This window comes from Poecilia mexicana, unplaced genomic scaffold, assembly GCF_051168715.1.
Source record: "Poecilia mexicana isolate PSO_F unplaced genomic scaffold, ASM5116871v1 scaffold_3, whole genome shotgun sequence".
Taxonomy (NCBI): Eukaryota; Metazoa; Chordata; class Actinopteri; order Cyprinodontiformes; family Poeciliidae; genus Poecilia; species Poecilia mexicana.
Window position 1 is genome coordinate 31,587,214 of NW_028263372.1, and position 11,108 is coordinate 31,598,321.

The window sequence follows — 11,108 nt, forward strand, 5'->3', positions numbered from 1 at the left end:
ATTTCATCAAATTTAACAGACTTGACTAAATTAAGCGACATATTCTTTCACCTTCACTGTCAATTCCAAGCGGTTAATTTGCCATTTGCATTCATATTATGATCTTTGTTCATAGAAGAAAGGTAAATCTGACAGAGCTGATCATTTTTTGAACTTTATATGATGGTAACGAAATCCCCCTGGGGTATATTGTAGCTAAATGGAAATGGCCATCTATCACCAGGGAGGCTGACATTTCGGATTCCTTCCCTCAGAATGAGAGAAGAAAATCTCCGTTCAGCATCCATTTGTTGTAATGGGAGGCTTGACTATGACCAATCAATAACGCTGCTTCATGTTGGTGGGGAGGCCACAGCTTGCTGCTAAAAATCCCCTCTATTGTTGTGTTTGGAAAATGGCTGCAGGTTCCTGGAGATTAGGATCTGATTGTGCGGTTCATTCACCTCAATTCAGGAGGATCCATAAAAGTAGGATAATAATGACAGATTAATTTGTAACAACCCACTTGAGCTGAATGAACAGAAACTTGACTGAATCACTTTTGAGGCTTTTATACAGGTTCAGATGAGTCAGGCTGCTCCCACATGGATCTCTGGGAAGTTCAGCCTCTGCTAGCAAATTATTTATCAGTCGATCACAATTAATTACCCATAACTTTCTTCTAAGCTGTAAATGATAAAAGTCATGGTTTCATGTGAAATAGTCTCTCACACAGCTAAACAGTGCTTCCTTGGTGTGTCATGTTTTTAGAGCAATTCCATCAGTTTCTTGTTCTTTCTGTTCTTATGTAAAGCAAACATCTTGGCTGGAAAAGCACTGCTGGAACTGATAAGCTTAAAAAATGACTGCTCACCATTTTAAAGTGACAGTTCATCTTTTAGTATTGTGCTAAATCTTTCACGGCTCGCTGTGATTGAGGCTAAATGTTTCCTTTTCACCTGTGGTTTTTATGTTTTTATACTCAACAGTTTTGGTATAAAAAGTTCAGTCCTTAAACTGTAGGCGGTTAATGGTGACTCGATGATATGCTGGATATAAAACTCAATAAAGATAAAAAATTTATCTCCAGCAATAAATATTATAATGCAGTGGTGAACCATCCCAGCCTTCAAAGTACTCAGAAAAAGCCTTGAGTAGATGGAGAAATAAAGAAATAAATAAAAAAAAATCACAAAATAATTAGAGTACTTTTGGGTTAGGAAGAACATGACAACATCCACAATTTCCAGCACTTCTGGTAAACACAGTGCACAAAAGGCTTAAAATAAATGGCAGTTTGGTGACCGCAAGATGAAACTCTTTCCTGAAATTTTGTAAGAGTAAGCTTTAGAAATGTCTGCTCTCTGCTGTAGCTCTGGTGGTAAGATAAACTTAAATTCTCCTCCAGCCTTGTTTGATACAATCCTAATCCTTTTAAACGTTTAGATTATTTCTTTTAATGACTGTAAGCAAAAGTGTAGGAAAGAAGATATTTTGTTGCCATTTTATGGCTCATAAAAACAGCTTGTATCTACTGCACTTGAATGTCATATTCTCTCATTTTACCCATTTGGACGGGTTGCTAAGAGAAGGACTGCACCACATGACAATCCAAGTTCTGGAAGAATTAGAAACATTCTTTGCATTTCAATTCCACACTCATGTTCAGATGCAAAGGTTTTGTTTTCCTCACTTTCTTTCTTAAAGGAAAATTGTGATCACTGGTGTTAGCTCAAGTTTAAAATAAAGTACAGGATTTTTGCACTTGTCAAAGTAAATTACATCACATCCTTTGATAAATGCCGCTCAGGGCAGTTCCTACACAAATCTCCAACTGGAAATGATGAGGACTGATGTGGTGGACAGAGAACTTGGCCTCATAGTATGATGGTCAGGAAAGAGAATCCTGGACACGTTGGTTTCCATCTTGGATAGCACAGTTACTGGATCCAGTGGTGAATTTAGGGACAGAGTTTTGTTCAAGTCCTGTTTAACAGAATGAAAACTGTTCACTCTTCTTTGAACATTATGAAAATGTGAAGATGACTCTTAAAATTGCAATATTTCAAGCAAGAATGACTTTACTTTTTCAGTTTGTAATTTTCAGTCTAAATAGACATCTGCCTATTTTTCAGTTGTATGCACTGCTTGCATTTCTTTAATAGCTTTATTTTTCCATCTTGCAGAGAATTGACCTTCAACCTGAACACAGACAACACTGTCTGCTTTTCAATTCACAAATAGCATCTGATTCTCTGATTGTTCTGTATGCAAATAGGCTCAGCTGTGTGATATTTTAAGTTTGTTGATCTATATTAAGTTTTTGAGTGCTTCTATACTGGCCTTGAATGTTTGAATAGTCATCCAAGAGCTCTGACAAGCAGAAGGATAAACTAAAAACATTGTTTTCAAAGTCCCAACAACCATTCTCATTTGTTTGCAAAGAAATTCATGCTTAAAATTAGAGTCAATTCAAACATATATAAATGCAAATAAGAACAGATTTGATGGGAAAAGATCCAAGCAGAAAAGTTTTGTTAAATTTAAATGGAAACACTTCTGAAGCCACCGTCCCGATATTTTTGCTGAAATAGCAAAAATCCTTTATAAGATAAGGTGATAAACAGGTTTCCTAGCATTTATTCTGTGTTTCTGCCTTTTATGATGAACTGAATTTGCTTCCTGGCCCAGTTTCACTTTTGAGTGACTGTGCATGAAGGAAAGTCAGACTTGGCAGCTGCTGATGCAGGTGGCCATCCATCAAACGCTGACTGCTTTTGTTTAAATATCCACCAATCAACTGACACGGCAAATTGCAGTTCAATTTGTAAGCAGTGGAAAATATCTTCTAAATGAATTAAAATTAGGTTTTTCAAGGCAAAAGGCAGAAAACACCAAATGACAGAATGCTGACCACATTAATAGTCCTCTAATTGTTTTTCCACTGTGTGGTCCTGAAACAACCTTTAGTTCAAAAACTTCAGACACATTAACTCTCACTTTTTATGCTCAGGTGTGATGTCAATAGCAATAATTGTCTTGTTGGTGAGCTCAACAGGGCGCCGTGGCCTGCTGAAAGCAGAAGAGATTTTGCCTCATTAGAAATCCCCTTAAAGTGTCAATGGAAGCTCTCCTAATTGGTTTTCCAGAGGACACTGTGTAACAGTAATAAGAGCTGAAGTTATTAGGCAGATCACAGCAGGACTGTTAATTTTTTTGTTGCTCCTCCCGTAGTGACACTGAGGATTTGTGAGTTAAAATTCTAATTATAGTTGTCAATTATTATAATTTGTAAATATCAATCTTGCTTTTCCTGTAAAACTCTGGTTATTGAATTGTAGAGAGGAAATTATTTTTGCTGTATTTGTGGTTTAATTTGAAAATTTGTTAAATATTATTTTACAGAAACGGCTTAGGTTATTATCTTGAATTACTTATTACATGTTTTCACAGAAAAACATTAAAAACCTGTTTTTTTTTCTCTTTAGAACAATAGATGCCTTTTGTGCACTCACATAGCAAATATCACTTTAAAACCAAATCTTTCTGTGAATACTAGACAAAAATAAGAATAAACCATATATTTTTTCACTTTATGGAAAGTTAAAAACTGTGTTGTCACTTTTGTAGTGCCTTGCAAAATTAAACTTGAACTTTTGTCACATTTATGCAGCAGCTTTCCAGTTACAACCAACCACTCAAAGTGCTTTACACCCTATCAAATTTACAAATGACTTTACTTTCATACACTGATACACAAAATGGTAGGCAATTTGGGGTTAAGTCCTCCCAAGAGGAAGCTGGGATCAAATATGAAACATTCAAGTTTTCAAGTTTTTCCTCAGTTTCTCAGTTGGATTTATGTCTGGACTGATTGGACTATTCTAGGATGTAAATAGTCCTCCTTCGTTGTAAGGATGTTGTTTGTACACTAGCATTCTCGTTGAATCCTTCTCAACAGGCTGTATCAGATCCACACATTTTATTTTCATCATCTGTTTCCTTGCACATAACATTCATTCTCTGATTTTTGCTGACAACAGCAATAATTGTCTTGTTGGTGATGATGTTTATTTAATCAACCGAATATAACCGAACATAAAATCCACTTTTACCAGTCACTCCGTGTTGATCCACCAACTGCACTGGAAATGTAAACTTCTGGTAACCTTTCTCTATGACCTGAGCAGAGACAGCACTGAATGATTCAAACTTCCTCCCATCAGTCAGCAGGACAAAGAATGACCTGCAGGTTGATGTTAGGTAAGAGACCAGTGTGACCTCTTATCTAATATTCATGCAGTTGTGCGCCTGCAGGCTGCTTGACAAATCCACATGCGCAATTTCGGTGCACTGTTGAATTTTTTAAACATCCTTAAATGAGAAGGGGTCATGGCTTTTGTCACAACAAATTCATCACTGTAGCTACAGTGGCATCAGAAAGATGCACACTGAAATATTGTATTTAGTCCGCTAGTGGACTGGTTGTGCACTGTACATACAAAAATAGATCCTAGACGGTGAATTATTTATTTCTTTTAGCTCAACGATTTATTACTTAAAGGAAAGGTCCTTTGGAAGCACCTCATTAAAGTTAGATGAGGACAGAACATGCCCTCCTACAAGTTATATTTAGTCAATAAACTTTTATTAAAGGGTGTTTATAATTAAAAGTTTCCTATCAGTGTCTGACCAAATGAAAACTAAACTGTTTAACAGAAAAAATAAAAAAAATAACTGTTGCGAATTTGCATGAAAAAAAAATGTTGTGAACCTGTGGAAATCTATAAAGACTCGGCCTGTCCTCTATGTTTAGAGGACGGGCCGAGTCTCTCCCCGTCCTCTATGTCTGGAGGACGGGTCGAGTCTCTCCCCGTCCTCTAAGTCTGGAGGACGGGTCGAGTCTCTCCCCGTCCTCCATGTCTGGTGGACAGGCTGAGTCTCTCCCCGTCCTCTATGTCTAGTCACACTCACTATACAGTCAGCTAATGAGTGTTAGAGCCACTGTCCAGGCTCTAACACTCTAAATACTGAGGATGATTAAAAATTATATTCAAACCTTGATAACTAATAAAATTAGCCACAGACAAATAGGATTTAGAAGTAAATGCTATGCGTACTGGAAAGACTTTAGAATACTTGAGAGTGCAAAACTGATACTCAACCATTTTTTGTAAATAAGTGTCTGTGTCTGTTAGACTCAAAATATGTGCTAAAGTAATATATATTTAAATTGGTTTTCTCTACGCCTGGTGCAAATTATAGTAATTAATTTCATTTTTCTAAAAAAAAAAAACCACGCATATGATATGTTCTATTCCATATATTAATTCTAATAATCAATGTGAAATCTATGAATCTCATGCATGCAACTATTGAAAAAGAAAAAAATAAACATGAAGTTCTGATAGCATTTCCGCACCAGGGAATGTAGTACCAAAGTTGGCACTGGTCCTGCTTTCCAGAGAATGAGGGAGCTGTTAGATCCCAAAGCATTTTTTTTCATCCACTTCTCAGAGTTCTACTGCAATCTCAAAAGTTTGTAAAGACTGGCTTTGATGTCCATACAAAGGTGGTTCAGCCCTCTCAAGACTGTACAAAGTGTTACAGAGAAAGATAATAAACCCCATTATCTTCCTGAGAGATTAACTCAGTAAAATGTATTGAAGAACATTGTAGCTGTTATTGTTAAGCTCCAAGAGTGGCCAAAACTACCAGAGAACAGCTCTTATCTTGATAAACACCTTTTTATTTACAAATCTGACCACGCTCAACAACATGTGATTCCTTCTGCATCTGTGTGCACTGTATTTTTTTTGCCCTAGTAAATGCACTTGTATTGTACACTGAGTGCTAGAAGATGTCTAGATTTCCCCCCATGCATAATAAAGGCATGTTTGGACTGCCAGATTAGCATCTTAACATGGTTATCAGAGTTGAGCGGTGGTATCACACATTCGCCTCCAGTGTGTTAAGAAAATATAAAAAAAACATCCATCGCCTAATGTAGGGCACCTCGACTTGAATATTTCATGCTGTATGCCTGAGCATCAAATCCAATCCCATCTAAGTTAACATGATTACAAGCACTACATTATTAACACAATTGTGTGGAAATGATGTGCAGAGAGAGCATTAGTGATCTCCAGATCAGTTTTTCATCAAATGTAATCTTCATGGTTGTATAATTTTGGAAAATGTCAGGGTCATTCCTGTCTTTAATCTTAAAACGGAGACGTCTGCTCTTCTTATCACCAATACACAGAGAAACACTCAGTTTCCTTTTCAAAGAGATGATGAGGCATTTCATGCATTTTCAGTCAACTCTGAAATACTTGAATCACCGTGTCAGCGCTCACATGTCTTAATCTTCCTTTATTATTTTGAATAATTGTTGGATTGGGAAGACGACGCAGAGAAGCAGAACTCTAATCTTCTAGTTATCCAATTTTTAATAGTTCTGCAGGGTACTAAAGGTCTAAATTTATTACTGCAAATAGTCATATTTTTCTAAGACTAGAAAGAGGAATGAAATATTACTATTCTCAAATTTAAAATCTTTAGGTAGTTGCTCTGGGAGACATACAATTGTGCAAAAAAAAACAAAAAGGGGATGCAGTTTCCTCCCAATGGGCTAAGAATATTTTAAGCAAATGGAACAGACAAAGAGCCCTCAGTCAGGACCTGCTTTATTGTATCATCGGCTTGCAGCACAGTACTGCGACAGGAGAAAGACATCCCCTCAGCTGCTGCAGAACGAGAATGGAAGTCGAAAATTATGTGCCAGAGAGCAGAGGCATCCTGCCAGATCCCAATGCATTAACCATGCTGTTTAGACTCCATAAAATAGTCCACTTGTTTCCTTGAGGGAAACGCAGAGTTCATCCGGGTAAAATTGAAGGGTTCTACCCGTTTGGGTTTCTGACAAAGAGCAGAGGTTTTCTTTGGCGAGTCAAGAAAGTCAAATGAAACACTCAGACACACCTTCAGTAAGTGCCAGATTTAACTGTGAACAGTCAGGAGGAGACAGCTGCTGCAAAACATGTTCTCCAATGAAAAGCCACATGAGAATAAAAGGTTTGACGTTTGGTGCACTGGACCCTGACATCATGGAAAATAAAAAAAAAAAACGTATCCATGACAAACCATGTTAAAACAGAGTGTGAGATCTGCTGGGAGTAGAAACTTCATGACCTTGACTTACACCAAAGAAGAAAAGTAAGCATACCAGTCCTTCATTAATTATGACTATCCATTAAATATTTATACATATCTTTGGTCAAGACCCATATGCTACAGATTATTAAATATCTGGTAATCAAAGTGAGTTTTGTGTTTTGTATGAAACTGTTACTGAAACGGAACAAACATGTTTTTGTCCTCTAACAAAGGGTTTTACTTTCTTATTGTTTCTGGTCTCCCTGCTCACATGAACACAACTTTCAAATATAAAAGCTTCTTTTAGCATATGGAAACATAAAACATCATTGTCCCACAATGTCTTTACTTGATAATGACAAATGTAACCTAAATATAAAAATATGATGTTTTGCCAACTTTTTTTCTCTTAAGGCTTCATTATAGAATTTATTCAGTTTAATGTCAGGACTTTGACTAGGCCAATACACATTGATTCTTTTCTCTTTTTTTTCTCAGCTGTAATGCTGCCAATTCAAATTTGGGCCTCTTGTTTAATTTTAAAAATACTTAATGTAGAGAGGAGCAGATGATTGATTTATTGACTACAAGGAGTAAAGGTCCTGAAAATCTTGCCAGAAAAACTTGCCAGAATCAGCATCTCTCCAATGACCTGCTTGATTGTTATGACATTTTTGTGATGGTATTCTGGTCTTGGTTTCCTCCAAATATGTATTGTACAGTATTGCTAAACATAAATAATTTAAAAACCTTCTAGATTAGCCAGATGTAACCTTTCAAATCTATATCCCGCTGCCATAAGCATTTTAAGATAGCATTTTTTTTCTTCAGTCCTTCTAATCTAACTGTAGCTTCAGTCTTTTTCCAAGTCCCTCTTGAAAAATGTAACCTTTTACTATGGTAGACTACATCTCGGACCCTGAGATGAAGTCTACCTTCATGTCACATTTGCTTTCTACCACTTTGCTGTTTTTGCAGCAATTTTACTTCTTTTCATGTCAAACCTTGGGCAAATAATTATATTTAGTGACTTTTATTACCCAACAAAATGGCCTCTCCATGAATTTAATTGAAAACTTCCATCAGATCTCCAAGGACAATGGCCCATTATTAATAACCACACCGTGATTATCATAGTGTAAAAACATTAAAAGTCTCTGAAGTTATTACATAATTTATCCCTGAAGTGAACATGTTGTACAGTTAATGTACATGTTTATATATTTAAAAACATAAGAAATTCTTCAGCTGTAACAAAAGTAACAGGGAGACACAGACTTATAACATAATTAAGCTCTTTATTTAACAAAATAAAATGAAAAAGTATTGTACAATTGTTAAGTGAAAGAAAACTATATGTGGCTTTGACATAAAAATAAAATCTGAAAACTGTGGTGTGCATTTATATTTAGCCCACCTGACTCAATACTTTGTAGAACCAGCTTTAGCTGCGAGTCTTGTGGGACATGTCATTACCAACTTTGCACATTTTGGAAACAGACTTTTTTTTTCAATTTTTATTTGAAAAGCAGCTCAACCTCTGCAAACATCAACTTCCAAGTCTCACCACAGATTCTCAATTGAATTTATGTCTGGCCTTTGACTGGGCGACTCCAACTTATGCATATGGACACTGGAAGGTGAATCTCCAGTTGAGTCCTGCAAACTAACAGCTTTTTTATTATACATATCCAGGACTGCTCTATAGTTAGCTCCAGAAAATGTAAAAAACATGAAGATTTTTAATGCTTAGTTAGGGCAGTTTACATAACTGTGTTTAAAAAAAGGAAATTGTGGAGACAGTAATGTCAAATTAAATTTGAACATTTGTACTGATCTATTTTACATAATGGTGTCATTAGTTTGAATGTCCAAACTAGAAACACGCCAGTGGTAAACTGACACATAAAATCTGTAGATTACTATAGACCAGACTCACCCTCATTTTTTACTTCATTTGAAATGGAGACCATTTTCAGAATGGGGAAGCTGAATTAGAGCTACAGACACTGTGGAAAAGTGAAAAGTCTAGTTTATGACTGTGACGTTGACTACATTGTTTTTGTTCTCTTGGGTAGAAATATGAAGGTACATTGCTGTCAAAAGTTTGTCCTTTAATCTCCCAGAGCTGCTGGAAACCAGTGGCAGGTGTCAGGCTTGTCTATCTGGGAGAAGTACATCCTGAACTGTTTTTTTACAGCGAGAACTTCCTATCAACATTTGTGTTTATCTATTTAGCATCAAAACAGCAGCACAAAAAATATCGCTATATGCATAATACACTTTGTGCTACCTGAATATACAGAACTATGCAGCAAATTTTCAAACATCCATCAGAGTCGCACACTATGCAGAAGAACAAAGCTGGTAGTTTTCATTCGATATGTCATTTAATACTGATAGGGAAAAATGTTGATAAAGTTGTTAAGAAAACATGCCGTATTTCTCATTTAAAAACTGCTCTGAGGAGAGCTAAAGACTTAGGTGGCAGACGGAAGTTGGAAAAAGAATAAACAGAATAGTGTGCTGCAGTGGGGGAAATCCCACCTGTTCCCTGAGGAAAATTTGAAACAGAGTGTAAATCTGCCGTTTGAATTTAATCAGGGCAGGACTCTGAGCACAGCTGCAGATGCTCTTTGGATTGGCTGAAGGTTTGAGGCGCTAACATCAAAGACTCCATCACTTTCAGTGCCAGGAAGGGCTGGGAGGGTCATCCGTCTCCGGATAAGTGTAATTAAAAGATGTGAGATGGAACAGGGAGGGATCTGGGCTGAGGTGAGAAACTCTTGACTGGGTTTACACCTGTTTACTCTAAAGATAACCATGTGTCAAACAACCTGAGGAGAAAATACCTACCTCAGCCTCCCAGCTGCTCCTGCAAAGCTTCTTGGTTTAATCGACATGCAGCATAACCCGGAGCAGGCAGAACAAAGCTGACCGCCCCTCATCTGTGATGGTTGATACCTTGGAGGGCTTATTTTACTTTATAATTAAATGATGTGATTATGTGGCATTGCATTGTTTACCTCACAATTACTACAAAACCTTAGCTCTTCTACATGTTTTCATGATCAAACCTCAAATTTCAGTGTATTTTCATTTATGTGATAGAACAATAGAGTGATGCATTATTGTAAAGTGGAATACATTTTTAAAGTGTCTTTCAAATAAACTTGTGGTGTACAAACCTCCGTACAGCATGATGCTGCCACCACCATATTTCATAGTGGAAATGGCTTGTTCAGGGTGATGAGCTGTTTTCTGACAGAAACTGATCTAACTGTGTGTTAATGATACTTGTTGGAAGTTGCTCTACTCATAGTAGTCATGGTTAAAAAAAGAAAAAAGAAAAAAAAAAGATTTTCTGAGGAAGACATGTTTTATGGCTGCAGTGTTTTTTTTTTCTTTTCCTTAATAGAGTGAGAATGTGGTGAATTGTCTGTCGATTGCTTTAAAATGTCTCTTTTGGTTTCTGAGTCAGTTTTAGCAGAACTCCCAACACATTCAGAGAAGGCATAGAGAGAGGTATCTCTGTCTTTATCGCAGTACTCCATCAATGAAATAGACATTTCATCACCAAACCATTCCTGTGTTGTGCAACAAAGTTCCTCTTTGTCTGTGTGGGGGAATCAATCTTTTAACTTAATTTATTGTTGTTTTTTGTGAGAATCAACTTACTCTTTTGATAAATGTCCAGAAAAATCTAAGCAAGAAAGTAATTTCTTTTTTCTTTTTTTTTACTTTCTGTAAAAATATACTTCTGGAAATACAGTGTCAGCCAGGGACATCTAGCAGGAAGCTTGTATGAGGTTAATATATCAGTTTTCAGGGAGTGAATCGGGTAGGGAATGCTCACTCTTTTGTAAGAAACAAACTTCTTGCACTTTTCCATATCTGGATAAATTGCTTTTTGAAAACAGAAGGATCATTAATACAAGACAATACAGTGGTGTGCAAAGGAGTTCAGATGC